The sequence below is a fragment of the Bubalus bubalis genome, chromosome 7, assembly GCF_019923935.1.
Source record: "Bubalus bubalis isolate 160015118507 breed Murrah chromosome 7, NDDB_SH_1, whole genome shotgun sequence".
NCBI classification, from domain to species: domain Eukaryota; kingdom Metazoa; phylum Chordata; class Mammalia; order Artiodactyla; family Bovidae; genus Bubalus; species Bubalus bubalis.
In genome coordinates, this window is record NC_059163.1 from 44,374,885 (window position 1) to 44,398,439 (window position 23,555).

A 23,555-nucleotide genomic window follows, 5' to 3' on the forward strand; every position below is an offset into this window, starting at 1 on the left:
CACTTGCTCACTGAGAGAGCTAACTTTTTTTAAAGTTCCCACTTCTCTGCCGTCAAACCAGAAAGTCCCTTTCCATACTCACCTTGGAATAAATGTGCTACTAAGAGACAGAAGAAAGGATGATTTTAAACCACAAGGGTTCTAAGAAGGAAAAATCCTAATAAAGAAAAAATGAAATGGCAGGACAGTCTTTGTGTTTCTAAATGAATCATGTCTTTTTCTTTTGCCTGAATAACTAGATGGGTTTCAGATATGCAAAAGAGATTTGGGGTAGGGAGACTGAAGAGAGTTGTGCTATATAATTGACTGAGAATTCTGAATTCCCAGAGGCAATTCAGAAGAAGAAGAATAGAAGTGGGCCCCTCATTAGGCAGTGTGGCCAGTGATAATGACTTGCAGTGAATTAAGAGCAAGGATGACTAACTTCTGGGCTTCCCTGGTGGCTCAGATGGTAAAGAATCTGCCTGCAATGCAGGAGATCCAAGCTTGATCCCTGGGTAGGGAAGATCCCCTGGAGAAGGGAGTGCCCACCCACTTCAGTATTCTTGCCTAGAGAATTCCATAGACAGAGGAACCTGGCCGGCTATAGTCCACAGGGTTGCAAAGAGTCAGACATGACTAAGCGACTAACAACGACTGACTAACTTCCAATAATATACTTTCAATAACTTCGTTCTATTGTGTACAAATCTCTGGTATCTGCGGGTGCCTCGATAAAGGTACCAAGAAGGGGCTATGTATCAATTAGGGTTAGTGGCAACAATGACAGATCAGAGATAAAGGAACAAGTATAAGACAAGAGCTAATGACGAGAAGGCAACAGAGGCAGGACACTGCAGTCAGGTGACCATCAAAGCATAAGCCTTTGGGGAAATGACAGAAGTCTTTGGAAAAGCAAAAGACTCCATAGGAGGAAGAATGAGGACATGAGCTAGTCTTGCCTAAATCCTTAGGGGCAGAGTGAAACTAGTTCACATCTTGGTTACAAATTTATTACTCACTCTGCAACTGGTAGAACAAATGACTTACGAGCCTTATCAAGACTTGAGATTTCCTTCAATTCTAAGCATCTGCTTTCAAACATCTCTATGTATCCTTCTATTTTTAAGCCTGAGTAGTTGGAAATCAAGCACAATTGTAAATCTCTAATGACCTACCACATTTTATATTATCATTCAGCCGATCCAATCACTTCAATATGAACCCATCACTAAGCCTCGAGAGGCTCATATTAATGCAATTAAGTAGTTAATTTTTCTAGGATGTGCACAGCTGTGGCCATTAATAATCTAATAGCCCTCATACTGCAGTGCTTGGGAAAAATCAAAGCAGCAATATCTAAAAAAAATGTCAAGGAACTAAAAACTGAAAACATAGAGAAAAATGCCACCAGCTGTAGACAGTAAAATCTATTCTACCTGACTAGCTACATGTCAAAGAATCAATGCCTGTCCTGAGAGATGAACATGAACTAGTGCATGAAGAGCTGCATGCTCAAGATTATTAAGATTGCTAAGTGATAATTCACAAAACACTGAACCCAGAGTTACAGTCTTGCTCTCCTCCCAACATTCAGTTCAGGGAAAAGGACTTTGTCCTTGACTTCCAAGTTCAAATCTCTACTTCCTCCCTCTGTACTTGCATCCAGCAGCATTTCACTTTCCTAACGTGTACATCTGTTCGATAATTATTTACAGAATGTCTACCATAAAACAGGTACTACGTTAAGATACAATAGTAATGCAATCACCGAACATTATCCCTGGCTTCAAGGAGCTTACAGACTAGTGGTAAATAGCCAATTAATAGTTCAGAGTGCTCTGATAGTGACAAGGGAATAAAAGTCATTTCAGAAAGAGGGATTGATATAGAGCACCTATCTGCATTTTATTTTCATTCTTGTACTGAACCGTATGACCCATATGAACAAAGGTGATAGCAGGGGACAAAGCTAGAGAGGAAACCATGAACTTTATCACTGAGGGTTCTGAATATGAAGCCAAGAAGAGACTGCTTTAGAGTAAGAATTCACGGGAAGTTGGCAGAGTATAGAAGGGACAAAACCAGTTACAAGGTGATCAAATAAAAGAATTACAAAGGGAACTAACGTAGTAGAATGGCAATGGAAATAAATGGACAGATAAATAGCAAGATTTGACTGATTGGATGGAAGGGCAAGACATTATAGGAAAAATAAAAGATTATAAGCAGTTTAGTTGTTTGAATAAGTAAAGATGCCATTTGCTGAGCTATGGAAGGAGAAGCAGACTCAGAAGTAAGGAGGGAGTGGGAGATGAGGAGAGAATTAGAGGTACATGACATTGAACTAGAAATGTCCTATAGGCAGCAGGATGTCTTATTCACTAGGGCCATTTTCATAAAAGGTGGCAGATGTCAATCAAGCTTTAACCAAGAGTGAACCTCACTGTAAATGTACTGGGATGGGATGTAACTGTACCTCAGCAAATAGATGATCAGAGACCTAACACCTCAGGACACTGGACATTTCTCTCATTTATTTTCTTAACTTTTAAAAACCTATTTAGTTTGGGATATAACTCGTATAAGAATAAATTTCATAATATCTGACTTACAGACTGTCCATCTCTACATATACAGTCTATATGAGAGTATACACAGTTGCCTGCAAATCCCAAACTTTGAACCCTACAATTAGAGGATGTCTAAACTATTTAATAAGTTGGGCCAACCGATAATATAGGGCCCTATGTGACACTAGATGCATTCGAGACAACCACCACCCTAACTTCAGCCCCGGATCTCAAAGAGAGGCTGCCCTGACTCTCAGTCTCAAATCCAAACATCTCAGGACATAAATTTATGGTCCAAGCTTGAGTGAAACACTCATCCCTGGAAATACTGGCTGTGGAACCTGGAAAGGTCACACAGTAATACAACTTCAACATACAGTTAGAAAGGGAGAGTCATTCCTGAAAACTGGATCCTCTGCAGAAAACCCCTTAGATGCTTACTACAGATATCTAAGTCTGTGCTAAGGAGAAAGGTCTGCTTTTGGAGGCATCAGTATATGGATGGAAATGATACCATGAGAGAAGACAGAGATCATTCAGAGAAAATGTGTATAGAAGGACTAGAAGGCCAAAAGAGGTTTAATGGGGAGAGAAAAGGGTGACTTGATGGAGACTAAAAAAGAATGACTAAAGGGGTAGGAGGTAGACCAGAAGAATAAAAGCACTTTCATTAAAGAATATGTTGTTAAGCCAGTGGATAAAAGGGATTCAAGATGGTGAAGCTCTGTGTAAAATGTTGCAGAGAAGTCAAACGTCTGGGAATGAGCAAGAAGAGATCTTTGCAAGCTAAAACAAGAGCAGTTTCACTAGCATTGCAGGGACATGAGCAAGATTGTTGAGGGTGGAGGTGTGAGTGGAAAGTGAGAAAGTGTTGACAGCATGTTACTGTCGTGCCTCAGAGGCAACTGGAAGCTCCTAATGTACATAACAGCATTTTTGTGTATGTAGATATATGACTAGTGAAATCTGTCACAGCTCTGTGATTGCTTTTATTTACAGTCTTTGACACCTTGAATCATGAATTCTGGTTCTATACCATGTTTTATGCAAATGAGAACTTCTTGGGCTTATGTTCATCATGAATATAGATTTTTTTTCCCCATCAAAGCAATATAAACTATGGAAAAAGTATATAAGCACCATGTGTAGTAAAATCATAAAATGTCCATTAAAATAATCATACCTTATATTACTATAGTATATTACAGTTCTCTATGCATTTTGACTGTTATACCTCATTTTATAAACTGTTTCTAAGTGGTCAAGAACTCTTCCTTCTAAGCAACCTAAATTAAGCCAAATACCATGAGGCATTCCTCCAATAACCAGCCCACCAACAAGATAAGATGCCTAAACACACAACAGTTATTGAGGGCTAGAATTTGATACAAACCACTTATTGAAATGGAGGATGACATTTTCTCAGGTAACAAACTTCTGTTTCTATGCAACAAGTCAAACAGACCAAAATGATCCTCTGGGGTTTTTTAAATTCAGAATTTAACTCCTCAAAATTGTTTATGGCCTGGTAATTTTAAACTTCATAACCCCTTTTCATTTTCTCAAGACCGCAGGATCAAATTTCTCCAACAATTTTCAGCTAAAATGATACACATATGGAATAAGCAGAGACCAAGTTGAAAAATTAAATACTCCCCAGTGCATCAAGCAAAGTCCAGTTTACCCAAATCCAGAATATCCAAAACTCCTAATGTAAGCCTGAAAACATTCTGAGACTGGCAGGTGAGAAGTTATGAATAACTGGAAAAATGCTTTCTCAAAAGTCACAGGAAATCCTATCAACTCAGAACAATTCATTTATCTATTTACTCCATGCCTAATAAGCAAATGCTCAGAGGCTCAATTCTCTACTGCTTCAAAGATGATGGTATCCACAGTAAGAGAAACTTCTGCCTAAAGGAAGTTCTTTCAGTAGCAACTAACTTTTCTGGACCACTAAGTTGTGTTGTTGTTAACCCTAACGTAATAGGTTAGAGACTTTTTGCATGCATGCCTGGTCAGTCGTGTTCAACTCTTTGCAACCCCGTAGACTGTAGCCCACCAGGCTCTTCTATCCATAGAATTTTCTAGGCAAGAATATTGGAGTGGGTTGCCATTTCTTACTCCATTAGATCTTCCCAACTCAGGGATCAAACCTGCATCTTTTGTGTCTCCTGCATTGGCAGTATTCTTTGCCACTGGGTCGCTTAGTACTTGACAATAAAAATAGCATTGTCTTAATATCAAAAATATTGATATTTCTTGAGAGAGAACTATCTCATGCAAATGAGAGAAATATCTCATGAGAAGTTCTCATTATGCCTCTGGGACACAGTCTGGAGAACAGAGCAATACTGACATCTCCAGAGATTGAAAGTATGTATACCATTCAGAAAAAAATAAAAATAATTCTGTTAACTTCAATACATCATGTGGCCTTGACTCAAAGTTGGACTAACTCCAAAGCTGCTAGTGCTCAGCAGCCTTTGTGTTATACTATCTTTTTTGCTGTTGTTCCTCAAAGCAACTAACTTTCAGTAGCAACTAACTTTTCTGGACCACTAAGTTGTGTTGTTGGGAGAAATATCAATAACCTCAGATATGCAGATGACACCACCCTTATGGCAGAAAGTGAAGAGGACCTAAAAAGCCTCTTGATGAAAGTGAAAGAGGAAAGTGAAAAAGTTGACTTAAAGCTCAACATTCAGAAAATGAAGATCATGGCATCTGGTCCCATCACTTCATGGGAAATAGATGGGGAAACAGTGTCAGACTTTATTTTTCTGGGCTCCAAAATCACTGCAGATGGTGACTGCAGCCATGAAATTAAAAGACGCTTACTCCTTAAAAGGAAAGTTATGACCAACCTAGATAGCATATTCAAAAGCAGAGACATTACTTTGCCAGCAAAGTTTCGTCTAGTCAAGGCTATGGTTTTTCCAGTGGTCATGTATGGATGTGAAAGTTGGACTGTGAAGAAGGCTGAGCGCTGAAGAATTGATGCTTTTGAACTGTGGTGTTGGAGAAGACTCCTGAGAGTCCCTTGGACTGCAAGGAGATCCAACCAGTCCATTCTGAAGGAGATCAGCCCTGGGATTTCTTTGGAAGGAATGATGCTAAAGCTGAAACTCCAGTACTTAGGCCACCTCACGCGAGGAGTTGACTCATTGGAAAAGACTCTGATGCTGGGAGGGATTGGGGGCAAGAGGAGAAGGGGACGACAGAGGATGAGATGGCTGGATGGCATCACTGACTCGATGGACATGAGTCTGAGTGAACTCCGGGAGTTGGTGATGGACAGGGAGGCGTGGCGTGCTGCGATTCATGGGGTTGCAAAGAGTCGGACACAACTGAGCTACTGATCTGATCTGATCTGATCTGATATACAGTCTCGTATTAAGTAGTAGCTGATTTAAATCCAGATTATTAATTAGTCTGAGATCAATTTTGTTTGAGGTATTAGATCTTAGAAAGAATTACAGTCTCAACCAAGTCAAGTCCCTTGAAGTAGATGTGATTAAAAGTGCATCACTGTGTGTGTGTGTGTGTGTGTGTGTGTGTGTGTTAGTTGCTCAGTCATGTCCGACTCATTGTGATCAGATTAACTGTAAGCCACCAGGTCCTCTGTCCATGGAATTCTCCAACCAAGCATACTGGAGTGGGTAGCCTCTCTCTTTTCCAGATCTTCCCAACTCAGGGATCAAGCCCAGTTCTTCTGTATTGCAGGCAGATTCTTTACTGCTTGAGCCACCAGGGAAGCCCAGTGCATCACTGAGGTAACAGGAAAATATTTCTAATCATCAGGTGCAGAGGTTTAAGCATATACTCAACAGGTAGAATTAGGCCTTGGGCATAAGTAAAACATTGCAGAATTAAATATTATTCCGCTTTGAGGAACAACAGCAAAAAAGATAGTGTAACACAAAGGCTGCTGAGCACTTGCATCTTTGGAGTTAATCCAACTTTGAGTCAGGGCCACATGATGTATTGAAGTAAACAGAATCATTTTTATTTTTTTCTGAATGGTATACATACTTTCAATCTCTGGAGATGTCCAGTATTCCTCTGTTCTCCAGACTGTGTCCCAGAGGCATAAACAATTCAGATAAATTACTTCATTGATGTTCAAGATAACAACCACTGTAGATTTATTTTAGCAGAGATGATAATTACATCTCAATTTATGTTAAGGCTAGTGTCCCTAAGAACCTATATGGTTTGCATCATAGGTTTTCCATCTTTGCAGTTCTTTGGCATTGCTAATATTGTGAATGCTTAACACTTGACACATCCACAAGGTTCTGAGCAGTGCTGAAAAAATATAGTCAATCCCGAAGGGAAGAAATAGTGACATAAGTACAAGGTTAGTTGAGTTTTTCCTAGTGAACACACAGAGGTTTATATATAGGCATAAGCCCTAACTCCCTACATTAAGGGGGAAAAAAATGGGCTATGGTGTGACCTTGTAGCTGGGGCTAGGATGAGAGGAAAAGAGAGGAGGAAACAAATGAGGAAAAGTTCTTCCAAAGAGTGGCCTGGAGGAGCTCTGCAAATACATAAACGAGGAGTGTGCACTGGGAGAAGGCAATGGCACCCCACTCCAGTACTCTTGCCTGGAAAATCCCATGGAGGAGGAGCCTGGTGGGCTGCAGTCCATGGGGTCGCGAAGAGTCAGACACGACTGAAGTGACGGCAGCAGCAGCAGTGCACTGAGATAACTGTCAGGAGGATTCACAGAAGACCTGCATTTGCTCCAGCTGAACCAGGTCAGCAAAGACATGGAGCTAGGGAAACTTCAGAGAAGAGCAAGAACTCTACATGGGTTGCTGTGGAAGGTGATAAAGTATCTTCTCAGTGGATTATCAGCAAATCACTACCAGATTTCAAAGATCCTAGAATGACTGTGATTCATAAGCAATGGGAAGCCAATGAGTACTTTTAAGCAGAGGATCATAGCTTAGTTCCACCAAGGGAGTTGTGGATGGTAAAAGATCATGGAAGGAGCAGATTTGAAGGTCAAAAGAAGTTCACTTTAGGATGTGCTAAATTACAGATGGTTTTTAAGGGCTATGTGACACCCTTATGCCTTTATGAAAAATATTCTGAATTAAGAGCTTCTAAGATTTTCAGCCATTAGCTTCTACCAGGGGAAAATGTAATCTCTGGTTCTGATCTACTTGAAGCTTAGTTTTTCAGTCTGCTCAAGCAAAAATCAACTCAACTGAAAGAGGAAAAATATGATAAAGTGGCTACTTGGCTGAACTGACCAATCAATTAATTCTAAACAGTCAACCAAGCAGTATCATTCAATCTAGAGACGTATCTCTTCAAGACTTTAAAGGAAGAAGAGTCAAGACCTGGTCCTCCAAGGTTACTCTTCTAAAGGATGAAATAATGCTTTTATCAAACAATTAGATCTCTCGGCAAAATCAATTACTGATGGTATCCCAGATTCCTGGGAGAATCACATCATAAAAGGCAGTTCTTTGTAAGTTGTCAAGGGCAAGGACAGAGCGGTTTAAAATCTTTTGATAACCACAGTGGTCATTAATGCATGCTTTACAAAATGAAATTCTTTGATCTTTATATTTTCTGAGGAAATGAAAATTTATAGCAAAGAGATTATCTATTTTTTAGGATGAATACATTCATTTAATGATTCATAAGAGATTCCAGTATTGTTTTTCAAAAGGTATGGTAGCATGAGTGATTCTTCAGTCTTATATTTCCTTTTTCATATAAGTAAAAAGGTTTTGAAAGAACACATTTCCAAATACAAAATTCTGATTGTCAGGTTGAGGAGACGGTTTCCTGTGATTTTAGAAACACTGAGCACTTGTGGGATACATGAAACTCCAAATTCCTTCATTGTAAGAAAATATTTCTTTCCTGTGAATATAAAGCCAGTTTCTGATACAACCTTATGATCTTCCTTATTTTTTGTACAAACCTGAACTTTTCGGTATAAGAGATTATCTTCCATTTTCTTTTGTCTTGATAACTGAAAGGGGAAATCATGCTTTAATTGAATAAGTGATTCCCACTTGGAAGAAATGCCTTGTTCTGCTGAAACTTGCTGTGGATTTGGTGTCAGATCCTACAGCTCCAAAAAGAAATTCCTCCCCTAATTAATAATTTCCATCTCAAAACTAGAAAATATTGGTAGTTTTTTTAAGTCACATCTAAGCCATTTAAACTAACTTAAAGTTGTTCAAAAATTGATGCCTCAGAAAGAAAATGGAAAGAATTAGGTTTAACAATGTAAGAAGGGTTTCAAATCAAAGTGTTTTGCTTTAGCCAACAGAAAACTTTTTAAAAAAGGAATATTAATATCTTTAAGCAATTCTTAGACTCTATTGTTCACCAAGCCTTCCATAGGCTCAAACAATACTTATGTTATACTCAGCCACTTCATGTATACTTTTATTTAATGCCTATTTCCAAAGGCATTTCTGCTTCTGAGGTGGCTCTCAATATTAAATGTTAGAGCCAATTTAATCCAAATGATCTATTCTCTAAAAGTTTATTTCACGAGACCGATTATCTTAGTACTAAAAGAGAAGTAATACAATAAAAGATTGAGCTGTATTTTTAAGTTACATTATTCAGTTCAGTTCAGTTGAGCCACTCAGTTGTGTCCAACTCTTTGTGACCCCATGAATTGCAGCACGCCAGGCCTCCTGTCCATCACCAACTCCCGGAGTTCACTCAAACTCATGTCCATCGAGTCAGTGATGCCATCCAGCCATCTCATCCTCTGTTGTCCCCTTTTCCTCCTGTCCCTAATCCCTCCTAGCATCAGAGTCTTTTCCAATGAGTCAATTCTTCGCATAAGGTAGCCAAAGTACTGGAGTTTCAGCTTTACCATCAGTCCTTCTAAAGAACACCCAGGACTGATCTCCTTTAGAATCAACTGGCTGGATCTCTTTGCAATCCAAGGGACTCTCAAGAGTCTTCTTCCAACACCACAGTTCAAAAGCATCAATTCTTCAGGGCTCAGATTTCTTCACCATCCAACTTTCACATCCATACATGACCACTGGAAAAACCATAGCCTTGACTAGACGGACCTTTGTTGGCAAAGTAATGTCTCTGCTTTTCAATATGCTATCTAGGTTGGTCATAACTTTCCTTCCAAGGAGTAAGCGTCTTTTAATTTCATGGCTGCAATCACCATCTGCAGTGATTTTGGAGCCCCCAAAAATAAAGTCTGACACTGTTTCCACTGTTTCCCCATCTATTTCCCATGAAGTGATGGGAGCAGATGCCATGATCTTAGTTTTCTGAATGTTGAGCTTTAAGCCAACTTAGGAGCATTTTATTTTATGTGTGTGTGTGTGTGTGTGTGAGCTGAGAACATATATTTTTCTTCGTTTGCCTCCTCATTGTTAATTGTTGTTTTGTCAACCTCTAAAAATGCAGGCACAGTTGTCATTGCTTTTGTTTGTCAGCAAAAACAACACTGGGAGCTGACTGTGCCTAAGATCAAGAACTCCTTATTGCCAAATTCAGACTTAAATTGAGGAAAGCAGGCAAAACCACTAGACCATTCAGGTATGACCTAAATCAAATCCCTTATGATTATACAGTGGAAGTGAAAAATAGATTTAAGGGTCTAGATCTGATAGAGTGCCTGATGAACTATGGACAGAAGTTCATGACACTGTGCAGGAGAGAGGGATCAAGACCATCCCCATGGAAAAGGAATGCAAAAAAGCAAAATGGCTGTCTGGGGAGGCCTTACAAATAGCTGTGAAAAGAAGAGAAGCGAAAAGCAAAGGAGAAAAGGAAAGATATAAGCATCTGAATGCAGAGTTCCAAAGAATAGCAAGGAGAGATAAGAAAGTCTTCCTCAGCAATCAATGCATAGAAATAGAGGAAAACAACAGAATAGGAAAGACTAGCGATTTCTTCAAGAAAATTAGAGATACCAAGGGAACATTTCATGCAAAGATGGCCTCAATAAAGGACAGAAATGGTATAGACCTAAAAGAAGCAGAAGATATTAAGAAGAGGTGGCTTCTTAAGTTCTGGCTTCAGAACTGTACAGAAATGATCTTCACGACCCAGATAATCATGAAGGTGTGATCACTCACCTAGAGCCAGACATCCTGGAATGCAAAGTCAAGTGGGCCTTAGGAATCATCACTACGAACAAAGCTAGTGGAGGTGATGGAATTCCAGTTGAGCTATTTCAAATCCTGGAAGATGATGCTGTTAAAGTGCTGCACTCAATATGCCAGCAAATCTGGAAAACTCAGCAGTGGCCACAGGACTGGAAAAGGTCAGTTTTCATTCCAATCCCAAAGAAAGGCAATGCCAAAGAACGCTCAAGCTACCACACAATTGCACTCATCTCACACGCTAGTAAAGTAATGCTCAAAATTCTCCAAGCCAGGCTTCAGCAATACGTGAACCGTGAGCGTCCAGATGTTCAAGCTGGTTTTAGAAAAGGCAGAGGAACCAGATATCAAATTGCCAACATCGCTGGAGCATCGAAAAAAGCAAGAGTGCCAGAAAAACATCTATTTCTTCTTTATTGACTAAGCCAAAGCCTTTGACTGTGTGGATCACAAGAAACTGTGGAAAATTCTGAAAGAGATGAGAATACCAGACCACCTGACCTGCCTCTTGAGAAACCTATATGCAGGTCTGGAAGCAACAGTTAGAACTGGACATGGAACAACAGACTGGTTCCAAATAGGAAAAAGGAGTACGTCAAGGCTGTATATTGTCACCCTGCTTATTTAACTTATATGCAGAATACATGATGAGAAACGCTGGGCTGGAAGAAGCACAAACTGGAATCAAGATTGCCGGGAGAAATGCCAATAACCTCAGATCTGCAGATGACACCACCCTTATGGCAGAAAGTGAAGAGGAACTAAAAAGCCTCTTGATGAAAGTGAAAGAGGAGAGTGAAAAAGTTGGCTTAAAGCTCAACATTCAGAAAACGAAGATCATGGCATCCGGTCCCATCACTTCATGGGAAATAGATGGGGAAACAGTGGAAACAGTGTCAGACTTTATTTTGGGGGGCTCCAAAATCAGTGCAGATGGTGACTGCAGCCATGAAATTAAAAGACGCTTACTCCTTGGAAGGAAAGTTATGACCAACCTAGATAGCATATTGAAAAGCAGAGACATTACTTTGCCAACAAAGGTCCGTCTAGTCAAGGCTATGGTTTTTCCAGTGGTCACGTTGGATATGAAAGTTGGACTGTGAAAAAAGCTGAGCGCCAAAGAATTGATGCTTTTGAACTGTGGTGTTGGAGAAGACTCTTGAGAGTCCCTTGGACTGCAAGGAAATCCAAACAGTCCATTCTAAAGGAGATCCATCCTGGGTGTTCTTTGGAAGGACTGATGCTAAAGCTGAAACTCCAATACTTTGGCCACCTCATGCGAAGAGTTGACTCATTGGAAAAGACCCTGATGCTGGGAGGGATTGGGGGCAGGCGGAGAAGGGGACGACAGAGGATGAGATGGCTGGTTGGCATCACTGACTCTATGGACATGAGTTTGAGTGAACTCTGGGAGTTGGTGATGGACAGGAGGCCTGGCGTGCTGCAATTCATAGGGTCGCAAAGAGTCAGACACGACTGAGAGACTGAACTGAACTGAAAAGTTAGCATATATTTCTTTAAGTCTACATTACCATGATATCTAGCTTACAAATCCTTAGGACACAGAGTTACATAAAGCCTTTAAAAATTTATTCTAAAAATTATCAAAACATAGATTAGTGGAATTAATCTTGAATCATCTGAGTCAGGATAGAAAAGTTCCTTGAGAACAAGGCCACTTCTATAGTTTCAATATTGAATATTCCTTGCCTGCCCCAAAGTTTTATTCAGAGTATCCTTGTTTTATTCAGAGTATCCATATTTTTGTCTCTTAATCATGAAATTGTGTGTTGATTTATGAATAATTTCTGTGTATGCACCACAAATTGCAGAATTTCAAATCCCAGTGTTTAAGTTTTTAAGATAGTTTCATTTTGAAGGCACACAACAAAATTGTTTTGGGTGAAATGAACTATTAGGAAATTATAACTTAATTTCCACCAATAAAACAATGTATGTTACATTCCCTTCACAGAAGAGACCATCAAATAATTACCAATATTTTCCAAATCTGACATCAAAAAATTATGAAAACTATTCCACACTGTATATTAAAGAAATAAAAAAACCTCTTGTCATCTTTAGCCACTTACATATTCATGTAAGAGTCCTACAAGTATTGCATCTCTTGCTTACTTTATTTCTTAACTATTTATATTGAACAGAGCAAATAAAATATTTCCATAAAAAATACATACTTCATTATTTATGCATATCAATAGAAAATTTCCGAGACAACCGTGCACAGTGCCAAAATTTTAAAACCTATTTTTATATTTAGTAAAAAACACTTTAATTTCCTTATCAGTCACATTAACTGACTTCCTGCCTTTCATATGATAAAGTATATGAAAAAGTTTTATATCTAACATCTTAAAACTGATCACATATAGAAAATAGTCACAGTTACAAGGAAAGCCTGGAACAGACTTATCTATTCTATAAAATAAGAGTCTCCTTGGTTGATTAAATATGTTTTACCAAAAATTACTTTATTGACACTGGAATAATTAAATTTCAAAAAAGTCAACAAAATTGCAGCTAAAACATTTAGCATGAAAAACCACTAATTACTTATTTCCTTTGTTACAACATATAGAACAAAGCTGGAATACACAGAGCAGTTGTGCTGTAGATATACCCATTGTCTCTGTAACTGAAGTTCCAAGCAGGGCACTGTCACGAGCATATTTATGACATAATCCTACTGGTCCACAAACAGAGAGTACCATGAACCTATCACATACCTTGTTGTTCTTTTTTGGCATTAACTTTGCTCTTATTTCTCAATTGATAAAGGGGTTGATGGTTTCCTGGCGAGACATGGTAGATGTCTGAATCCTGTAAGACAACTGGAACCAATTTATCACTGGGCAGAAGCATCTTCCGCTAATGGAAATGGCAGATGTCCAGCCTACCCTTCCAGGAATGTAAGTAGCTAACTTTTGTCAGTACAAGGTGTTGAGAATGATAGTAGTGTTTAGATGTGTTTGTTTTAACAGCAGCTCCTTCTCTATTGTGAGACTACACTGCAACAATCCTTCTGGAAAAAGGTAATTGTGAAAAGTTTCTGGTTAAAAAGAAAATAAGGATGAGTCTGTCATTGTGAGTAATGCAGTGGGGGAAAATATGTAAATGGAATCCAAATATAGAGAGGAATTGAGCGAATTTTCAAAATAAGTAGGAAGGATATATAAATACCTTCAGCATATTAGAGTGAAAAAAATAATGGGCTCTGCAGTCCAATTGACCAACATTTGAAATTCCTACCATTTTCTAATTGTATAAACCTGAGCAGGTTATTGAAACCCTCAGTCTTGGGAGAGAGGATTGTTTATTTTGACTTAACAATATAACTGTAAAAGCAAAGCAGACTGTTCTGAAAATTAAATTAAGTAACACATAGCACAGTGCCTGACGAATAATAGATACTCAGTAAGCAAGAGAAGCCCCTGTAACACTGCTTCAAATAGACTTACTGTCTGCCTCAACCTAGTGTATTATTCAGTGCTTCCTAGGTTTCATAGGGAGAGAGAGGAAACACTGATCCCGCTTTCCATATAAGAATGGCATACAAATACAGCAGTAGGAAATTCCTTAGCCCCCACAGATCAACTGGCTTAGCTAAGGTTGTGTCCACTGCTGAAAGTCAGATGTGTCTAGTCACGTCTAGTGGACCAGAGGGCGGCCCAACCAAGATAAGTTTATATGGGAGATGTTGCTCATTGCTAGGCTATGATGAGTCTGGGGATGAACAAGCATTGACTTGGTAAAGGAGATCTGTCAGGTCAACTTGCCTGGGCGCTGGAGAGACTCATGGGCGGTCATTTATTCCACGGAGACAAAGAGGAAGGCATAATGAACTGACCTAATGACAAAATCAGGAATGGGAATGTCAACTCACTGTAGCTATCAGCCAAACCTACCTGTAGACTGGGCCCATCAATATGCCGGGGTTCTATCTGAGAGAGAGAAAAATTTGTAATTAAAAATTGAGAGGGTTTTCTGACATTGTAAAATGGCAATGAACAAGAGCAGTATAGAAATTCTGAAACAGTCTAACAAAGAGGAAAGAGACATTGCCTCCCAATCCATCAAGGACCCTGCACAATTGGATACTTCAAGGCCTGTAATGCATCAAGCACAGTACCTGACCCAACACTGACAATACCCTCTGACACCCCAGGATCTGGTGGAAAAGCAGCAGACCTGGACAGAAGGACAGTAGTGCCAGGCTGAGGACCTGCCTCCCCCTGGAACTTCTATATTAAAGGTTGGAGCAAGAAATAAGAACATTCCGGCTATCATTTTATTATTATAACCTCATCTCTAAATCCAGGTTGGTAACATCTAGGAAAATGAGGATTTTATTCTCTAATGTGCTTCAAGTTTGATATTATTATATAGCATTATCCCTTTATTTATTCACTATAATTCTTCTCTCCCAGAAAAGGAACAGAAAAAAAGTGAAATAGTTGAGGGTTTCCATTATAACTTGGGGAGATTTGTTTATATGGATACTTACATTGCTGGGCTTCTTAGGTGGTGCATTGGTAAAAAATCTGCCTGCCAATGCAGGAGACGCAAGAGATGTGGGTTCTATCTCTGGGTCAGGAAGATCCCCTGGAGAAGGAAATGGAAACCCACTCTAGTATTCTTGCCTGGAAAATTCCATGGACAAAGGAGCGTGGTGGGCTATCGTCCATGGGGTCACACAAAGTTGGACAAGACTGAGTGACTGAAATTAAAGCCTTTTAAATTAAATTGAAAGCCCTTTAAAAAAAGTTATTAAAGTATAGTTGATTTACAATGTTGTGCCAATCTTTGCTGTACAGAAAAGTGGCTCAGTTGTACATATGTAGACATTCTTTTTTCAATATTCTTTTCCATTATGGTTTATTGCAGGATAGTGAATCTATTTCCCTGTGCTATGCAGTAGGACCTTATTCGCCTAGCCCTTCATTTAAAGTACACCAAACACTGTTGTACAATTGTTACTTAACATTATAGAATTTTATTTTTCTAAAAAGCCAGGAAAAGTAAAATAGACTTTTACAGGGGATAAAGTAGAAGTCTATTTTACTCAGCAAAGAATCTGAATTCAAGAAATGCAGAGTGTTTTACTAGTGAGAAGAGCATAACCCACGCTTTTCTCATTGTCATCCAGCAAGCTGTCAACTAAACGGTACAGATTTTCAAAATGAATATTTTTAATCATGAGCTCAAAACTCAGCAGTTGGCCCTTTCTGGTGGGATTTTGTTTGTTAATTTTGAGGGTGCAACCCTCAAAGTGAATTTATTAATTTTTACAGCATATTTATGTTTACAGAGTCACTCATTCACTCTAACAAGTCTTGCATGTGAAGGATACAAGTGCACAAGTACTTCAGGCAGCCTTTGGATTCCTCCTGCATTATGTTTTATTCAGTCAATCAACTTGGCTGCCATTCTGTATTCCTAAAATACGAAGATGTACAGAAATCCCGTAGGCAGCTGAGAAGGGTCCCCACCCCTTTAATCCCCAGGATGTATCAGGAAAGAATTGACTCAAACAAAGAAGCCTCATATCCTTTAAGCCCTTTAAAGTCATAGGGTGACATTTCTCATAGTGTCAGGAGCCTCTGGAACATGCTGAATTAGCAGTATAACTTAATGAGGATTAGGCTAATTTGACAGAGGATGTAGAACACCTTTTCCATATCTCCGCACTGTAGTTTCAATCTGATATCCAGTGGCTAAAGGTGAAGGAAGGAGTGACCTTTACCAGCAGCTTTGAGTCTCCAAATTGACAGGGCAGAATTGCTCCTCTTCAGATGTCAGAGTAACCATGATGCATGAAGTTGATGGGGGTCAAATTGCCCAAGATATATATTTTCATTCACCTCCTTAGAGATTGAACCTGACAAAACTGTAATAGCTTATTGAGTTCCAAATGACAATGACATACTGGATATTTTCAAGCACTTTTATTTTTCTTATTTCCTTACTGGTTAGAAAAGAAAGCCATTATCCCACAAAATAATAATCTTGTGATGTTTCAAAATAATTTTTTCACAGCATGTAATTTTATAATACAGTAGTGAGCCTCTTGTTGCATAGTATAGCCATAGAATATTATAGCCAACAAATGTATAAAATTTATAGTTGCTTTTCCACAAATTTAACTAGATCTCTCTGGAGCTTCTTCTATATAAACAAGCATCATGAAACTAGATCAAGGGCCAGCAAACTTTCTCTGTAAAGGACCAGAGAGCAGATAGTTTTAGCTTTGCAGACTCTAAGGTCTCCCTTGTAACTACTTAACTCTGCTCTTGTAGAGCAAAAGCAGCCATGTGTGCGCGTGCTAAGTCGTTTCAGTCGTGTCTGACTCTTTGCAACCCTTTGGACTGCAGCCCATCAGGTTCCTCTATCCCTAGGATTCTGCAGGCAAGAATACTGGAGTGGGTTTCCATGCCCTCCTTCAGGGGATCTTCCCTACCCAGGGACTGAACCCAAGTCTCATGTCTCCTGCATTTGCAGGTGGGTTCTTTACCATTAGCACCACCTGGGAAAGCAGCCATAGACATTATATAAACAAGTAAGTGTGACTTTGTTCCAATAAAACTTTATGGACACTAAAATTTGATTTTATATAACACTTATATATCATGAAACATCCTTTTGATATGTTTCAATCATTTAAAAATGTGAATACCATTCGTAGCTCATAAGCCATGGACCAGCCATGGGGTGGGCCTGGTTTGGTCCAAGGGTAATATCTAGATATTAAGTTTTAAAAAGATGTTCTGAACCTTACTCTGGTTTCAAATTCTCCAAGCTTTAGATAACATTTAATGATACGGAGAATTTATAAAACTTGTTAACCTACTGACACCTAGGGCCTGGAAAAATACTAGGTATGTCTCAAATTTAATGTACATATGAGTCATCTGGAGATCTTATTAAAATGCATATTTTGTCCTAGTAAGTCTGAGGTGGAACAACTCAGATCCTACTTTTCTAACAAACGATGCCCATGCTTTTGGTCTATGATCCACTCTTTGAATGGCACTGCTTAGAAAATATTTAAGATATTTAAGATATCTAAGATATCTAATTTAAGATATTAATATAAGATATATAAGATATTTAAGATATTTACAATTAAAATTCAACCAAATTGTTAAAGGTAAGGCCATTAAATCAAATAATAAGCATTTACTGAGGATCTACTACATGTCTGCTTCTATACTTGATACCAAGGAAGATTCAGAAAAATACAGAGAATATAACCTTTTCCCACAGGGAGCTTACAATCAAGATAGTGTAGTGTGGTACATTAGTTGCTCAGTAGCACCTGACTCTTTGCGACCCCATGAACTATAGCCCACCAGAGTCCTCTATCCATGGAATTCTCCAGGCGAGAATACCAGAGTGGGTTGCCATCCCCTTCTCCAGCAGATCTTCCCGAATCAGGAATCAAACCCGGGTCTTCTGCACTACAGGCAGATTCTTCATCATCTGAGCCACCAGAGAAGCCCACAACCAAGATTAAGATACATGAAACAAACATAAAGAAAAAGAGCTAAATTAAAGAGACTTTAAGTGACAAGGCAGTTCAGAAAAAAACAGAATGACATATGAAATCCAACAGAGCACAAGCAAATAGATGAGCCTTGACCCGAACCACAAAGAACAAACAGTGAAAAAGGAAGGGAAAGCTTAGGACACCACCACCAAAGTTATAAAAGCAAATATGCTGTGGTCTAGCATGTCTGACAAAATAGATGTGGGAAGCCATCTGGTTGGAACAGGTGACATCTGAAGTTATTACTTAGGTTATATGCTTCTTTTAGGTGACTTGGGGAACTGTTAATGAAAATGAGGGCAGGTTAGCCAAACCAAAATATCTCTTGGTGTCACTCTATACCTTGTAGAAAATCTCCTAAAGGTTTGGCATCTTTCAGAGAATTTTCCTTTAGGAACACAAATAGTTATCCTTTGAAGTTATGGCTTTAGCTGTTTACTGTGGGAAATGACATACTTTGAGTTTTCAGTGCTAAGTATATTTATCAGGGCTGCCTTTCATAATAAGAAGGGATTTAAGTATTACTCTCTGTCACTTAAGCAAATTTTTGCCTGAAATCCCACTTTTAGAAGCTGTTTATATTTAGATTAAGACCACATTTCTCAAACTTGTTCTGCTCAGAAGTATGCAGACAGCATGGAAACTCATGGGGGAAAAACAGTGCATCTTATAGAGGGCCACACTCATTGATTTAGTGAAGATTAAAATTAAACAACTTAATCATAAACAAAAAATATTATTTTTGTAGTAAACTAACAATGGACATACTATGAAATAGACTGCAAAATCCATGATTTCTTTCTATATGATAAATCAAATTGTTTCAAAGAAATATGGAGCTTGAGCCTAGAACTTTGGGCTCCACTTTAAGAGGCTATAGGGGTATAAGATCACTTTCCTAAATCTTAAGCAGTTCTTTGGTTAAAAAAAAAATTTTTTTTTGAAAAGATTTGAATTAATGTGCACCTCTGAGTACTATACAGCAGTTAAAGATGAGGCACCAGATTTGGCTGAATCTTAAAGAACATCCCAGGAGAAGGCAATGGCACCCCACTCCAGTGTCCTTGCCTGGAGAATCCCAGGGACGGGGGAGCCTGGTGGGCTGCCGTCTATGGGGTCGCACAGAGTCAGACACGACTGAAGTGACTTAGCAGTAGCAGCAGCAGTAAAGAACATCCCATAAGTGAAAAGACACGAAAACAAATGAGAACTAGTAGATAGTATACTGTTTACATGAATTATTAATAAAATACTTGCAAATAAAATTAAAATACATATTTGGCAAAAATATAAACAGAAAGATATGCATTAAATACATTAAAGTGGTTACTATTGGAGTGTGGGGAATGAAAATAGAAAGCAACTAAACAAATAAGTAAATTAGAGAGAACTTGCATGTATAATAAATTGAATATTATAGTTAAACCGAACCTCTGCACTTAAGGCTCAGAACAATTAATGGGTTAAGGCACCATCAACCATAAAGCATTTCTTTTTACATGAAGATGGCTTTAGATATCTGATATTAAATCTTTAACATCTAGGCAAGAATTAATTATCAGAGCAAGATAATAACAAGGAAAAAATAGAGATAAGAGGAAAAGAGAGAGAAGAAAAAACAATAATTTAAATGTATTTCATACTTGATATTTCCCTAGCATTTGGGCAAAGCCTTTTGCATGCATGAGCTGAGCTAAATACTACTATTATCCCCAGTAGACAGATAAGGAAACTGAGGCTTGGAGAGGTCTAGGAAGGTGCTTGGTGATATCAACCAGTTTGTAAGAGGCAGGTAGATTTCAGACTTCAATCTATCTCACCTTTGATAGGTGGAGTCAGACTCCTAACCATTACTACACACTTCTTAGCATGAAAAATCTAAGGGTAGCCTGAGGTCAGGATTCAGTCGGGTATAGATACTGACCTAGTATGGGGAAGAAGAGATAAGAAAGCCTTCCTCAGTGATCAATGCAAAGAAATAGAGGAAAACAACAGAATGGGAAAGACTAGAGATCTCTTCAAGAAAATTAGAGATACCAAGGGGACATTTCATGCAAAGATGGGCTCGATAAAGGACAGAAATGGTATGGACCTAACAGAAGCAGAAGATATTAAGAAGAGGTGGCAAGAATACACAGAAAAACTGTACAAAAAAGATCTTCATGACCCAGATAATCACAATGGTGTGATCACTGACCTAGAGCCAGACATCCTGGGATGTGAAGTCAAGTGGGCCTTAGAAAGCATCACTACGAACAAAGCTAGTGGAGGTGATAGAATTCCAGTTGAGCTATTTGAAATCCTGAAAGATGATGCTGTGAAAGTGCTGCACTCAATATGCCAGCAAATCTGGAAAACTCAGCAGTGGCCACAGGACTGGAAAAGGTCAGTTTTCATTCCAATCCCAAAGAAAGGCAATGCCAAAGAATGCTCAAACTACCGCACAATTGCACTCATCTCACATACTAGTAAAGTAATGCTCAAAATTCTCCAAGCCAGGCTTCAGCAATATGTGAACCGTGAACTTCCAGATGTTCAAGCTGGTTTTAGAAAAGGCAGAGGAACCAGAGATCAAATTGCCAATATCCACTGGATCATGGAAAAAGCAAGAGAGTTCCAGAAAAACACCTATTTCTGCTTTATTGACTATGCCAAAGCCTTTGACTGTGTGGATCACAATCAACTGTGGAAAATTCTGAGGAGATGTGAATACCAGACCACCTGACCTGCCTCTTGAGAAATCTGTATGCAGGTCAGGAAGCAACAGTTAGAACTGGACATGGAACAACAGACTGGTTCCAAATAGGAAAAGGAGTAAGTCAAGGCTGTATATTGTCACCCTGCTTATTTAACTTATATGCAGAGTACATCATGAGAAATGCTGGACTGGAAGAAACACAAGCTGGAATCAAGATTGCCAGGAGAAATATCAATAACCTCAGATCTGCAGATGATACCACCCTTATGGCAGAAAGTGAAGAGGAACTAAAAAGCCTCTTGATGAAAGTGAAAGAGGAGAGTGAAAAAGTTGGCTTAAAGCTCAACCTTCAGAAAACAAAGATCATGGCATCTGGTCCCATCATTTCATGGGAAATAGATGGGGAAACAGTGGAAACAGTGTCAGACTTTATTTTTCTGGGCTCCAAAATCACTGCAGATGGTGACTGCAGCCATGAAATTATAAGACACTCCTTGGAAGGAAAGTTATGACCAACCTAGATAACATATTCAAAAGCAGACACATTACTTTGCTAACAACGGTCCGTCTAGTCAAGGCTGTGGTTTTTCCTGTGGTCATGTATGGATGTGAGAGTTGGACTGTGAAGAAGGCTGAGTGCCAAAGAATTGATGCATTTGAACTGTGGTGTTGGAGAAGACTCTTGAGAGTGCCTTGCACTGCAAGGAGATCCAGCCAGTCCATTCTGAAGGAGATCAACCCTGGGATTTCTTGGAGGGAATGATGCTGAAGCTGAAACTCCAGTACTTTGGCCACCTCATGTGAAGAGTTGACTCATTGAAAAAGACTCTGATGCTGGGAGGGATTAGGGGCAGGTGGAGAAGGGGACGACAGAGGATGAGATGGCTGGATGGCATCACTGACTCAATGGACGTGAGTCTGAGTGAACTCCGGGAGTTGGTGATGGACAGGGAGGCCTGGCATGCTGCGATTCATGGGGTCGCAAAGAGTCAGACACGACTGAGCGACTGAACTTAACTGAACTGATGGGGAAGGACTTGCTAAAGAAAGAGGGGAAATAAGAAAGGTGGGCGATATATGGGAATGCACTGAACAAAATTACCTTTCACAACCTAGTTCTTCAGTTCAGTTCAGTTCAGTTCAGTTCAGTCTCTCAGTTGTGTCCAACTCTTTGCAACCGAATGAATCGCAGCACGCCAGGCCTCCCTGTCCATCACCAACTCCCAGAGTTCACTCAAACTCATGTCTATCGAGTCGGTGATGCCATCCAGCCATCTCATCCTCTGTTGTTCCCTTCTCCTCCTGTACCCAATCCCTCCCAGCTTCAGAGTCTTTTCCAATGAGTCAACTCTTTGCATGAGGTGGCCAAAGTATTGGAGTTTCAGCTTTAGCATTAGTCCTTTAATGAACACCCAAGACTGATCTCCTTTAGAATGGATGTTTGGATCTCCTTGCAGTCCAAGGGACTCTCAAGAGTCTTCTCCAACACCACAATTCAAAAGCATCAATTCTTCAGTGCTCAGTTTTCTTCACCGTCCAACTCTCACATCCATACATGACCACTGGAAAAACCTTGACTAGACAGACCTTTGTTGGCAAAGTAATGTCTCTGCTTTTCAATATGCTGTCTAGGTTGGTTATAACTTTCCTTCCAAGGAGTAAGCCTCTCTTTAAAGTTTACAATTATTTTTCAGATTCACCTACTATATATCTGCAGCAATTTATAAACAACTAACATCATTTTTTCCCTTCTGCCATTTAGATGAGAAAATAGATTGTTATTTTGTTGTTCTTAAAGCAATGTTTTTAGAGATAGTTCTTGCATCTAACACTGGAAGTGCCACTTGCATGACCTATAGTTTTATTGTTTGACCCCTCAAGAAGCCTTGAAAAATAGCTGAGCACCGAAGAATTGATGCTTTTGAACGGTGGTATTGCAGAAGACTCCCGAGAGTCCCTTGGACAACAAGGACATCAAACTCGTCAATCTCAAAGGAAATCAGTCCTGAATATTCATTGGAAGGACTGATGCTGAAGCTGAAACTCCAATACTTTAGCCACCTGATGCGAAGAACTGACCCACTAGAAAAGACCCTGATGCCAGGAAAGATTGAAGGCGGGAGGAGAAGGAGAGGATAGAGGATGAGATGGTTGGATGGCATCACCGACTCAATGGATATGAGTTTGAGTAAGCTCTGGGAGTTGGTGATGGACAAGGAAGCCTGGCATGCTTAGTCCATGGGGTTGCAAAGAGTCAGACGTGACTGAGCAACTGAAGTGAACTGAACTGATCCATACTTTAATTCTTCACAATTTTTCAAAAAAGGAAAATTGTAATTATATTAAGATATGGTAAGGATCAATAAGCTCGCATATGTGTGATGCTTTGACAAAGGGGAGCTCTGTGTAAGTGTTAGTAGTTCTTGCCAATCACTCCCACAGCTTTTTCCTCTCTGCCTCTATGGCAAGCTCAACTGGAATTCCCGTTCCTTAATCATGATGACAACCATTTCCATAGATCCACCTGAAATACCAAAAAGAGGTCTCTCTTCAGTCTTTTGAGAGAATTAATAGTGTTTTCAATGCTTTTATGTAGCTCTAGTCACAAGGCAAGG